Source organism: Amblyomma mixtum, unplaced genomic scaffold (genome assembly GCF_055824585.1).
Source record: "Amblyomma mixtum isolate Tamu unplaced genomic scaffold, ASM5582458v1 scaffold_158, whole genome shotgun sequence".
Lineage (NCBI taxonomy): Eukaryota > Metazoa > Arthropoda > Arachnida > Ixodida > Ixodidae > Amblyomma > Amblyomma mixtum.
Window position 1 is genome coordinate 10,001 of NW_028317693.1, and position 13,418 is coordinate 23,418.

A 13,418-nucleotide genomic window follows, 5' to 3' on the forward strand; every position below is an offset into this window, starting at 1 on the left:
GTCTGCCCCGGTAGACGGGGTCGCTTTATTCGGACTTTGCCGTTCGGGCGCGTCTGCCCCGGTAGACGGGGTCGCCTCTTTCGGACTTTGCCGTTCGGGCGCGTCTGCCCCGGTAGACGGGGTCGCCTCTTTCGGACTTTGCCGTTCGGGCGCGTCTGGCCCGGTAGACGGGGTCGCTTTATTCGGACTTTGCCGTTCGGGCGCGTCTGCCCCGGTAGACGGGGTTGCCTCTTTCGGACTTTGCCGTTCCGGCGCGTCTGCCCCGGTAGACGGGGTCGCTTTATTCGGACTTTGCCGTTCGGGCGCGTCTGCCCCGGTAGACGGGGTCGCTTTATTCGGACTTTGCCGTTCGGGCGCGTCTGGCCCGGTAGACGGGGTCGCTTTATTCGGACTTTGCCGTTCGGGCGCGTCTGCCCCGGTAGACGGGGTTGCCTCTTTCGGACTTTGCCGTTCCGGCGCGTCTGCCCCGGTAGACGGGGTCGCCTCTTTCGGACTTTGCCGTTCGGGCGCGTCTGCCCCGGTAGACGGGGTCGCCTCTTTCGGACTTTGCCGTTCGGGCGCGTCTGGCCCGGTAGACGGGGTCGCTTTATTCGGACTTTGCCGTTCGGGCGCGTCTGCCCCGGTAGACGGGGTCGCTTTATTCGGACTTTGCCGTTCGGGCGCGTCTGCCCCGGTAGACGGGGTTGCCTCTTTCGGACTTTGCCGTTCCGGCGCGTCTGCCCCGGTAGACGGGGTCGCTTTATTCGGACTTTGCCGTTCGGGCGCGTCTGCCCCGGTAGACGGGGTCGCTTTATTCGGACTTTGCCGTTCGGGCGCGTCTGCCCCGGTAGACGGGGTCGCCTCTTTCGGACTTTGCCGTTCGGGCGCGTCTGCCCCGGTAGACGGGGTCGCCTCTTTCGGACTTTGCCGTTCGGGCGCGTCTGGCCCGGTAGACGGGGTCGCTTTATTCGGACTTTGCCGTTCGGGCGCGTCTGCCCCGGTAGACGGGGTTGCCTCTTTCGGACTTTGCCGTTCGGGCGCGTCTGCCCCGGTAGACGGGGTTGCCTCTTTCGGACTTTGCCGTTCCGGCGCGTCTGCCCCGGTAGACGGGGTCGCTTTATTCGGACTTTGCCGTTCGGGCGCGTCTGCCCCGGTAGACGGGGTCGCTTTATTCGGACTTTGCCGTTCGGGCGCGTCTGCCCCGGTAGACGGGGTCGCCTCTTTCGGACTTTGCCGTTCGGGCGCGTCTGCCCCGGTAGACGGGGTCGCCTCTTTCGGACTTTGCCGTTCGGGCGCGTCTGGCCCGGTAGACGGGGTCGCTTTATTCGGACTTTGCCGTTCGGGCGCGTCTGCCCCGGTAGACGGGGTTGCCTCTTTCGGACTTTGCCGTTCCGGCGCGTCTGCCCCGGTAGACGGGGTCGCTTTATTCGGACTTTGCCGTTCGGGCGCGTCTGCCCCGGTAGACGGGGTCGCTTTATTCGGACTTTGCCGTTCGGGCGCGTCTGGCCCGGTAGACGGGGTCGCTTTATTCGGACTTTGCCGTTCGGGCGCGTCTGCCCCGGTAGACGGGGTTGCCTCTTTCGGACTTTGCCGTTCCGGCGCGTCTGCCCCGGTAGACGGGGTCGCTTTATTCGGACTTTGCCGTTCGGGCGCGTCTGCCCCGGTAGACGGGGTCGCTTTATTCGGACTTTGCCGTTCGGGCGCGTCTGCCCCGGTAGACGGGGTCGCTTTATTCGGACTTTGCCGTTCGGGCGCGTCTGCCCCGGTAGACGGGGTCGCCTCTTTCGGACTTTGCCGTTCGGGCGCGTCTGCCCCGGTAGACGGGGTCGCCTCTTTCGGACTTTGCCGTTCGGGCGCGTCTGCCCCGGTAGACGGGGTCGCTTTATTCGGACTTTGCCGTTCGGGCGCGTTCGCCCCGGCCGACGCGGGACGAAAGTCGTTTGCGACTTTGCCTTCCCTGTGTAGGGCGTTCAAAGGCGAATCTTTTGTTACCAATCTCGTCACTTTGCTGCCAGTCTGGGCCGAGATACGTGCGATTGAACGGTATCGCCTAGGCAGACGCGGTACGGGGTTTTCGAATTTTTAAAGGTCCTTTTCTTTGGCGGAGCACGACGAATTTTACAGCGCCGCGTCGGCCGCGCTGCGGCGCATCTTTTTCGATCATCACATTGCGGTCGGAGCAGCGGGCGATTAACCGCTCGCGACAGGGAGACTTTGACCATTTCAAACTTTTCACGGCCGGCCCCTATGTCTCAAGCCTACGAATTTGAAGTCAGTGTGCAGGCGAATCTTTTGCCACCGGTCCCGTCGTTTTCCTGCCATTCTCGCTCGAGATAGGGGCGATTCAACAGTCTCGCCTAGGCAGACGCGGTCCCGCCTAGGCAGACGCGGTTCCCTCCCCGGCGAACGCGGTAAATGGTCTTCGAGTTTTTAGAGGCACTTTTACCTGGCGGAACGCGACGAAATTTACGCCACGCGTCGGCCGCGCCGGCGCGCATCTTGTGCAGTCATCCCCGACCCGCTGCTTCCAATGTAGCCGGAGCAGCGGGTGATTGACCAGTCTCGCAAGGGGCCGCCTTTTCGAATTCTCGCGGCCGTCGCCTTGAGCGCAGCCGCTCAGTTTTTAGTTGCGCGCGTTGGGCTGAGAAGGGCGAACATTTTGAGACCTCTCCCGTCCCTTTCGCGCAACGCAAGGCAGAGTTACGCTCGTTTGAAGCTCGCCTAGGCAGACGCGGTCCCGCCTAGGCAGACGCGGTTGCCTCCCCGGCGGACGCGGTGAACGGTCTTCGAACTTTTAAGGGCACTTTTAACTGGCGGAACGCGACGAAATTTACGCCACGTGTCGGCCGCACCGCGACGCATCTTGTGCAGTCATCGCCGACTCGCTGCTTCCAATGCAGCCGGAGCAGCGGGCGATTGACCAGGCTCGCAAGGGGCCGCCTTTTGTAATCTTCGCGGCCGTTCCCGTGGGCGAATCCGCTCCATTTTTAGATCCGCGTGTGGGGCTGAGAAAGGCGAACATTTTGAGACCTTTCTCGTCCCTTTCGCGCAACGCGAGTGAGAGTTACGCTCGTTTGAAGCTCGCCTAGGCAGACGCGGTCCCGCCTAGGCAGACGCGGTAAATGGTCTTCGAATTTTTAAAGGCACTTTGAACTGGCGGAGCGCGACGAAATTTACGCCACGGTTCGGCCGCGCCGGCGCGCATCTTGTGCAGTTATCGCGGACTCGCTGCTTGCACTGTAGCCGGAGCAGCAGGTGATTGACCAGGCTCGCAAGGGGCCGCCTTTTCTAGTCTTCGCGGCGGTTCCCGTGGGCGCAGCCGCTCAATTTCTAGTTCCGCGCGTTGGGCTGAGAGAGGCGAACATTTTGAGACCTTTCCCGTCCCTTTCGCGCAACGCAAGTGAGAGTTACGCTCGTTTGAAGCTCGCCTAGGCAGACGCGGTCCCGCCTAGGCAGACGCGGTTGCCTCCCCGGCGGACGCGGTAAACGGTCTTCGAGTTTTTAAAGGCACTTTGAACTGGCGGAGCGCGACCAAATTTACGCCACGGTTCGGCCGCGCAGGCGCGCATCTTGTGCAGTTATCGCGGACTCGCTGCTTGCACTGTAGCCGGAGCAGCAGGTGATTGACCAGGCTCGCAAGGGGCCGCCTTTTCTAATCTTCGCGGCGGTTCCCGTGGGCGCAGCCGCTCAATTTTTAGTTCCGCGTGTGGGGCTGAGAAAGGCGAACATTTTGAGACCTTTCCCGTCCCTTTCGCGCAACGCAAGTGAGAGTTACGCTCGTTTGAAGCTCGCCTAGGCAGACGCGGTCCCGCCTAGGCAGACGCGGTAAATGGTCTTCGAATTTTTAAAGGCACTTTGAACTGGCGGAACGCGACGAAATTTACGCCACGGTTCGGCCGCGCAGGCGCGCATCTTGTGCAGTTATCGCGGACTCGCTGCTTGCACTGTAGCCGGAGCAGCAGGTGATTGACCAGGCTCGCAAGGGGCCGCCTTTTCTAATCTTCGCGGCCGTTCCCGTGGGCGAATCCGCTCCATTTTTAGATCCGCGTGTGGGGCCGAGAAAGGCGAACATTTTGAGACCTTTCCCGTCCCTTTCGCGCAACGCAAGTGAGAGTTACGCTCGTTTGAAGCTCGCCTAGGCAGACGCGGTCCCGCCTAGGCAGACGCGGTAAATGGTCTTCGAATTTTTAAAGGCACTTTGAACTGGCGGAGCGCGACGAAATTTACGCCACGGTTCGGCCGCGCCGGCGCGCATCTTGTGCAGTTATCGCGGACTCGCTGCTTGCACTGTAGCCGGAGCAGCACGTGATTGACCAGGCTCGCAAGGGGCCGCCTTTTCTAATCTTCGCGGCCGTTCCCGTGGGCGAATCCGCTCCATTTTTAGATCCGCGTGTGGGGCCGAGAAAGGCGAACATTTTGAGACCTTTCCCGTCCCTTTCGCGCAACGCAAGTGAGAGTTACGCTCGTTTGAAGCTCGCCTAGGCAGACGCGGTCCCGCCTAGGCAGACGCGGTAAATGGTCTTCGAATTTTTAAAGGCACTTTGAACTGGCGGAGCGCGACGAAATTTACGCCACGGTTCGGCCGCGCCGGCGCGCATCTTGTGCAGTTATCGCGGACTCGCTGCTTGCACTGTAGCCGGAGCAGCACGTGATTGACCAGGCTCGCAAGGGGCCGCCTTTTCTAATCTTCGCGGCCGTTCCCGTGGGCGAATCCGCTCCATTTTTAGATCCGCGTGTGGGGCCGAGAAAGGCGAACATTTTGAGACCTTTCCCGTCCCTTTCGCGCAACGCAAGTGAGAGTTACGCTCGTTTGAAGCTCGCCTAGGCAGACGCGGTCCCGCCTAGGCAGACGCGGTTGCCTCCCCGGCGGACGCGGTAAATGGTCTTCGAATTTTTAAAGGCACTTTGAACTGGCGGAGCGCGACGAAATTTACGCCACGGTTCGGCCGCGCCGGCGCGCATCTTGTGCAGTTATCGCGGACTCGCTGCTTGCACTGTAGCCGGAGCAGCAGGTGATTGACCAGGCTCGCAAGGGGCCGCCTTTTCTAATCTTCGCGGCCGTTCCCGTGGGCGAATCCGCTCCATTTTTAGATCCGCGTGTGGGGCTGAGAAAGGCGAACATTTTGAGGCCTTTCCCGTCCCTTTCGCGCAACGCAAGTGAGAGTTACGCTCGTTTGAAGCTCGCCTAGGCAGACGCGGTCCCGCCTAGGCAGACGCGGTTGCCTCCCCGGCGGACGCGGTAAATGGTCTTCGAGTTTTTAAAGGCACTTTGAACTGGCGGAGCGCGACCAAATTTACGCCACGGTTCGGCCGCGCCGGCGCGCATCTTGTGCTGTCATCGCGGACTCGCTGCTTGCACTGTAGCCGGAGCAGCGGGTGATTGACCAGGCTCGCAAGGGGCCGCCTTTTCTAATCTTCGCGGCCGCTGCCGTGGGCGAATCCGCTCCATTTTTAGTTCCGCGCGTTGGGCTGAGAAAGGCGAACATTTTGAGACCTTTCTCGTCCCTTTCGCGCAACGCAAGTGAGAGTTACGCTCGTTTGAAGCTCGCCTAGGCAGACGCGGTCCCGCCTAGGCAGACGCGGTTGCCTCCCCGGCGGACGCGGTAAACGGTCTTCGAATTTTTAAAGGCACTTTGAACTGGCGGAGCGCGACGAAATTTACGCCACGGTTCGGCCGCGCCGGCGCGCATCTTGTGCAGTCATCGCCGACTCGCTGCTTCCACTGCAGCCGGAGCAGCGGGCGATTGACCAGGCTCGCAAGGGGCCGCCTTTTCTAATCTTCGCGGCTGTTCCCGTGGGCGCAGCCGCTCAATTTTTAGTTCCGCGTGTTGGGCTGAGAGAGGCGAATATTTTGAGACCTTTCCCGTCCCTTTCGCGCAACGCAAGTGAGAGTTACGCTCGTTTGAAGCTCGCCTAGGCAGACGCGGTCCCGCCTAGGCAGACGCGGTTGCCTCCCCGGCGGACGCGGTAAACGGTCTTCGAGTTTTTAAAGGCACTTTGAACTGGCGGAGCGCGACCAAATTTACGCCACGGTTCGGCCGCGCCGGCGCGCATCTTGTGCAGTCATCGCCGACCCGCTGCTTGCACTGTAGCCGGAGCAGCGGGCGATTGAGCAGTCTCGCAAGGGGCCGCCTTTTCTAATCTTCGCGGCCGTTCCCGTGGGCGAATCCGCTCCATTTTTAGATCCGCGTGTGGGGCTGAGAAAGGCGAACATTTTGAGACCTTTCCCGTCCCTTTCGCCCAACGCAAGTGAGAGTTACGCTCGTTTGAAGCTCGCCTAGGCAGACGCGGTTGCCTCCCCGGCGGACGCGGTAAATGGTCTTCGAGTTTTTAAAGGCACTTTGAACTGGCGGAGCGCGACCAAATTTACGCCACGGTTCGGCCGCGCCGGCGCGCATCTTGTGCTGTCATCGCGGACTCGCTGCTTGCACTGTAGCCGGAGCAGCGGGCGATTGACCAGTATCGCAAGGGGCCGCCTTTTCTAATCTTCGCGGCCGTTCCCGTGGGCGAATCCGCTCCATTTTTAGTTCCGCGCGTTGGGCTGAGAAAGGCGAACATTTTGAGACCTTTCCCGTCCGTTTCGCGCAACGCAAGTGAGAGTTACGCTCGTTTGAAGCTCGCCTAGGCAGACGCGGTCCCGCCTAGGCAGACGCGGTTGCCTCCCCGGCGGACGCGGTAAACGGTCTTCGAATTTTTAAAGGCACTTTGAACTGGCGGAGCGCGACGAAATTTACGCCACGGTTCGGCCGCGCCGGCGCGCATCTTGTGCAGTCATCGCCGACCCGCTGCGTCCACTGCAGCCGGAGCAGCGGGCGATTGACCAGTATCGCAAGGGGCCGCCTTTTCGAATTCTCGCGGCCGTTGCCTTGAGCGCAGCCGCTCAATTTCTAGTTGCGCGCGTTGGGCTGAGAAAGGCGAACATTTTGAGACCTTTCCCGTCCGTTTCGCGCAACGCAAGTGAGAGTTGCGCTCGTTTGAAGCTCGCCTAGGCAGACGCGGTCCCGCCTAGGCAGACGCGGTAAATTGTCTTCGAATTTTTAAAGGCACTTTGAACTGGCGGAGCGCGACGAAATTTACGCCACGGTTCGGCCGCGCAGGCGCGCATCTTGTGCAGTTATCGCGGACTCGCTGCTTGCACTGTAGCCGGAGCAGCAGGTGATTGACCAGGCTCGCAAGGGGCCGCCTTTTCTAATCTTCGCGGCCGTTCCCGTGGGCGAATCCGCTCCATTTTTAGATCCGCGTGTGGGGCCGAGAAAGGCGAACATTTTGAGACCTTTCCCGTCCCTTTCGCGCAACGCAAGTGAGAGTTACGCTCGTTTGAAGCTCGCCTAGGCAGACGCGGTCCCGCCTAGGCAGACGCGGTAAATGGTCTTCGAATTTTTAAAGGCACTTTGAACTGGCGGAGCGCGACGAAATTTACGCCACGGTTCGGCCGCGCCGGCGCGCATCTTGTGCAGTTATCGCGGACTCGCTGCTTGCACTGTAGCCGGAGCAGCACGTGATTGACCAGGCTCGCAAGGGGCCGCCTTTTCTAATCTTCGCGGCCGTTCCCGTGGGCGAATCCGCTCCATTTTTAGATCCGCGTGTGGGGCCGAGAAAGGCGAACATTTTGAGACCTTTCCCGTCCCTTTCGCGCAACGCAAGTGAGAGTTACGCTCGTTTGAAGCTCGCCTAGGCAGACGCGGTCCCGCCTAGGCAGACGCGGTAAATGGTCTTCGAATTTTTAAAGGCACTTTGAACTGGCGGAGCGCGACGAAATTTACGCCACGGTTCGGCCGCGCCGGCGCGCATCTTGTGCAGTTATCGCGGACTCGCTGCTTGCACTGTAGCCGGAGCAGCACGTGATTGACCAGGCTCGCAAGGGGCCGCCTTTTCTAATCTTCGCGGCCGTTCCCGTGGGCGAATCCGCTCCATTTTTAGATCCGCGTGTGGGGCCGAGAAAGGCGAACATTTTGAGACCTTTCCCGTCCCTTTCGCGCAACGCAAGTGAGAGTTACGCTCGTTTGAAGCTCGCCTAGGCAGACGCGGTCCCGCCTAGGCAGACGCGGTTGCCTCCCCGGCGGACGCGGTAAATGGTCTTCGAATTTTTAAAGGCACTTTGAACTGGCGGAGCGCGACGAAATTTACGCCACGGTTCGGCCGCGCCGGCGCGCATCTTGTGCAGTTATCGCGGACTCGCTGCTTGCACTGTAGCCGGAGCAGCAGGTGATTGACCAGGCTCGCAAGGGGCCGCCTTTTCTAATCTTCGCGGCCGTTCCCGTGGGCGAATCCGCTCCATTTTTAGATCCGCGTGTGGGGCTGAGAAAGGCGAACATTTTGAGGCCTTTCCCGTCCCTTTCGCGCAACGCAAGTGAGAGTTACGCTCGTTTGAAGCTCGCCTAGGCAGACGCGGTCCCGCCTAGGCAGACGCGGTTGCCTCCCCGGCGGACGCGGTAAATGGTCTTCGAGTTTTTAAAGGCACTTTGAACTGGCGGAGCGCGACCAAATTTACGCCACGGTTCGGCCGCGCCGGCGCGCATCTTGTGCTGTCATCGCGGACTCGCTGCTTGCACTGTAGCCGGAGCAGCGGGTGATTGACCAGGCTCGCAAGGGGCCGCCTTTTCTAATCTTCGCGGCCGCTGCCGTGGGCGAATCCGCTCCATTTTTAGTTCCGCGCGTTGGGCTGAGAAAGGCGAACATTTTGAGACCTTTCTCGTCCCTTTCGCGCAACGCAAGTGAGAGTTACGCTCGTTTGAAGCTCGCCTAGGCAGACGCGGTCCCGCCTAGGCAGACGCGGTTGCCTCCCCGGCGGACGCGGTAAACGGTCTTCGAATTTTTAAAGGCACTTTGAACTGGCGGAGCGCGACGAAATTTACGCCACGGTTCGGCCGCGCCGGCGCGCATCTTGTGCAGTCATCGCCGACTCGCTGCTTCCACTGCAGCCGGAGCAGCGGGCGATTGACCAGGCTCGCAAGGGGCCGCCTTTTCTAATCTTCGCGGCTGTTCCCGTGGGCGCAGCCGCTCAATTTTTAGTTCCGCGTGTTGGGCTGAGAGAGGCGAATATTTTGAGACCTTTCCCGTCCCTTTCGCGCAACGCAAGTGAGAGTTACGCTCGTTTGAAGCTCGCCTAGGCAGACGCGGTCCCGCCTAGGCAGACGCGGTTGCCTCCCCGGCGGACGCGGTAAACGGTCTTCGAGTTTTTAAAGGCACTTTGAACTGGCGGAGCGCGACCAAATTTACGCCACGGTTCGGCCGCGCCGGCGCGCATCTTGTGCAGTCATCGCCGACCCGCTGCTTGCACTGTAGCCGGAGCAGCGGGCGATTGAGCAGTCTCGCAAGGGGCCGCCTTTTCTAATCTTCGCGGCCGTTCCCGTGGGCGAATCCGCTCCATTTTTAGATCCGCGTGTGGGGCTGAGAAAGGCGAACATTTTGAGACCTTTCCCGTCCCTTTCGCCCAACGCAAGTGAGAGTTACGCTCGTTTGAAGCTCGCCTAGGCAGACGCGGTTGCCTCCCCGGCGGACGCGGTAAATGGTCTTCGAGTTTTTAAAGGCACTTTGAACTGGCGGAGCGCGACCAAATTTACGCCACGGTTCGGCCGCGCCGGCGCGCATCTTGTGCTGTCATCGCGGACTCGCTGCTTGCACTGTAGCCGGAGCAGCGGGCGATTGACCAGTATCGCAAGGGGCCGCCTTTTCTAATCTTCGCGGCCGTTCCCGTGGGCGAATCCGCTCCATTTTTAGTTCCGCGCGTTGGGCTGAGAAAGGCGAACATTTTGAGACCTTTCCCGTCCGTTTCGCGCAACGCAAGTGAGAGTTACGCTCGTTTGAAGCTCGCCTAGGCAGACGCGGTCCCGCCTAGGCAGACGCGGTTGCCTCCCCGGCGGACGCGGTAAACGGTCTTCGAATTTTTAAAGGCACTTTGAACTGGCGGAGCGCGACGAAATTTACGCCACGGTTCGGCCGCGCCGGCGCGCATCTTGTGCAGTCATCGCCGACCCGCTGCGTCCACTGCAGCCGGAGCAGCGGGCGATTGACCAGTATCGCAAGGGGCCGCCTTTTCGAATTCTCGCGGCCGTTGCCTTGAGCGCAGCCGCTCAATTTCTAGTTGCGCGCGTTGGGCTGAGAAAGGCGAACATTTTGAGACCTTTCCCGTCCGTTTCGCGCAACGCAAGTGAGAGTTGCGCTCGTTTGAAGCTCGCCTAGGCAGACGCGGTCCCGCCTAGGCAGACGCGGTAAATTGTCTTCGAATTTTTAAAGGCACTTTGAACTGGCGGAGCGCGACGAAATTTACGCCACGGTTCGGCCGCGCCGGCGCGCATCTTGTGCAGTTATCGCGGACTCGCTGCTTGCACTGTAGCCGGAGCAGCAGGTGATTGACCAGGCTCGCAAGGGGCCGCCTTTTCTAATCTTCGCGGCCGTTCCCGTGGACGAATCCGCTCCATTTTTAGATCCGCGTGTGGGGCTGAGAAAGGCGAGCATTTTGAGACCTTTCTCGTCCCTTTCGCGCAACGCAAGTGAGAGTTACGCTCGTTTGAAGCTCGCCTAGGCAGACGCGGTCCCGCCTAGGCAGACGCGGTTGCCTCCCCGGCGGACGCGGTAAACGGTTTTCGAATATTTAAAGGCACTTTCACCTGGCGGAACGAGACGAAATTTACGCCACGTGTCGGCCGCGCTGCCGCCCATCTTGTGCAGTCATCCCCGACCCGCTGCTTCCAATGTAGCCGGAGCAGCGGGTGATTGACCAGTCTCGCAAGGGGCCGCCTTTTCGAATTCTCGCGGCCGTCGCCTTGAGCGCAGCCGCTCAGTTTTTAGTTGCGCGCGTTGGGCTGAGAAGGGCGAACATTTTGAGACCTCTCCCGTCCCTTTCGCGCAACGCAAGGCAGAGTTACGCTCGTTTGAAGCTCGCCTAGGCAGACGCGGTCCCGCCTAGGCAGACGCGGTTGCCTCCCCGGCGGACGCGGTGAACGGTCTTCGAACTTTTAAGGGCACTTTTAACTGGCGGAACGCGACGAAATTTACGCCACGTGTCGGCCGCACCGCGACGCATCTTGTGCAGTCATCGCCGACTCGCTGCTTCCAATGCAGCCGGAGCAGCGGGCGATTGACCAGGCTCGCAAGGGGCCGCCTTTTGTAATCTTCGCGGCCGTTCCCGTGGGCGAATCCGCTCCATTTTTAGATCCGCGTGTGGGGCTGAGAAAGGCGAACATTTTGAGACCTTTCTCGTCCCTTTCGCGCAACGCGAGTGAGAGTTACGCTCGTTTGAAGCTCGCCTAGGCAGACGCGGTCCCGCCTAGGCAGACGCGGTAAATGGTCTTCGAATTTTTAAAGGCACTTTGAACTGGCGGAGCGCGACGAAATTTACGCCACGGTTCGGCCGCGCCGGCGCGCATCTTGTGCAGTTATCGCGGACTCGCTGCTTGCACTGTAGCCGGAGCAGCAGGTGATTGACCAGGCTCGCAAGGGGCCGCCTTTTCTAGTCTTCGCGGCGGTTCCCGTGGGCGCAGCCGCTCAATTTCTAGTTCCGCGCGTTGGGCTGAGAGAGGCGAACATTTTGAGACCTTTCCCGTCCCTTTCGCGCAACGCAAGTGAGAGTTACGCTCGTTTGAAGCTCGCCTAGGCAGACGCGGTCCCGCCTAGGCAGACGCGGTTGCCTCCCCGGCGGACGCGGTAAACGGTCTTCGAGTTTTTAAAGGCACTTTGAACTGGCGGAGCGCGACCAAATTTACGCCACGGTTCGGCCGCGCAGGCGCGCATCTTGTGCAGTTATCGCGGACTCGCTGCTTGCACTGTAGCCGGAGCAGCAGGTGATTGACCAGGCTCGCAAGGGGCCGCCTTTTCTAATCTTCGCGGCGGTTCCCGTGGGCGCAGCCGCTCAATTTTTAGTTCCGCGTGTGGGGCTGAGAAAGGCGAACATTTTGAGACCTTTCCCGTCCCTTTCGCGCAACGCAAGTGAGAGTTACGCTCGTTTGAAGCTCGCCTAGGCAGACGCGGTCCCGCCTAGGCAGACGCGGTAAATGGTCTTCGAATTTTTAAAGGCACTTTGAACTGGCGGAACGCGACGAAATTTACGCCACGGTTCGGCCGCGCAGGCGCGCATCTTGTGCAGTTATCGCGGACTCGCTGCTTGCACTGTAGCCGGAGCAGCAGGTGATTGACCAGGCTCGCAAGGGGCCGCCTTTTCTAATCTTCGCGGCCGTTCCCGTGGGCGAATCCGCTCCATTTTTAGATCCGCGTGTGGGGCCGAGAAAGGCGAACATTTTGAGACCTTTCCCGTCCCTTTCGCGCAACGCAAGTGAGAGTTACGCTCGTTTGAAGCTCGCCTAGGCAGACGCGGTCCCGCCTAGGCAGACGCGGTAAATGGTCTTCGAATTTTTAAAGGCACTTTGAACTGGCGGAGCGCGACGAAATTTACGCCACGGTTCGGCCGCGCCGGCGCGCATCTTGTGCAGTTATCGCGGACTCGCTGCTTGCACTGTAGCCGGAGCAGCACGTGATTGACCAGGCTCGCAAGGGGCCGCCTTTTCTAATCTTCGCGGCCGTTCCCGTGGGCGAATCCGCTCCATTTTTAGATCCGCGTGTGGGGCCGAGAAAGGCGAACATTTTGAGACCTTTCCCGTCCCTTTCGCGCAACGCAAGTGAGAGTTACGCTCGTTTGAAGCTCGCCTAGGCAGACGCGGTCCCGCCTAGGCAGACGCGGTAAATGGTCTTCGAATTTTTAAAGGCACTTTGAACTGGCGGAGCGCGACGAAATTTACGCCACGGTTCGGCCGCGCCGGCGCGCATCTTGTGCAGTTATCGCGGACTCGCTGCTTGCACTGTAGCCGGAGCAGCACGTGATTGACCAGGCTCGCAAGGGGCCGCCTTTTCTAATCTTCGCGGCCGTTCCCGTGGGCGAATCCGCTCCATTTTTAGATCCGCGTGTGGGGCCGAGAAAGGCGAACATTTTGAGACCTTTCCCGTCCCTTTCGCGCAACGCAAGTGAGAGTTACGCTCGTTTGAAGCTCGCCTAGGCAGACGCGGTCCCGCCTAGGCAGACGCGGTTGCCTCCCCGGCGGACGCGGTAAATGGTCTTCGAATTTTTAAAGGCACTTTGAACTGGCGGAGCGCGACGAAATTTACGCCACGGTTCGGCCGCGCCGGCGCGCATCTTGTGCAGTTATCGCGGACTCGCTGCTTGCACTGTAGCCGGAGCAGCAGGTGATTGACCAGGCTCGCAAGGGGCCGCCTTTTCTAATCTTCGCGGCCGTTCCCGTGGGCGAATCCGCTCCATTTTTAGATCCGCGTGTGGGGCTGAGAAAGGCGAACATTTTGAGGCCTTTCCCGTCCCTTTCGCGCAACGCAAGTGAGAGTTACGCTCGTTTGAAGCTCGCCTAGGCAGACGCGGTCCCGCCTAGGCAGACGCGGTTGCCTCCCCGGCGGACGCGGTAAATGGTCTTCGAGTTTTTAAAGGCACTTTGAAC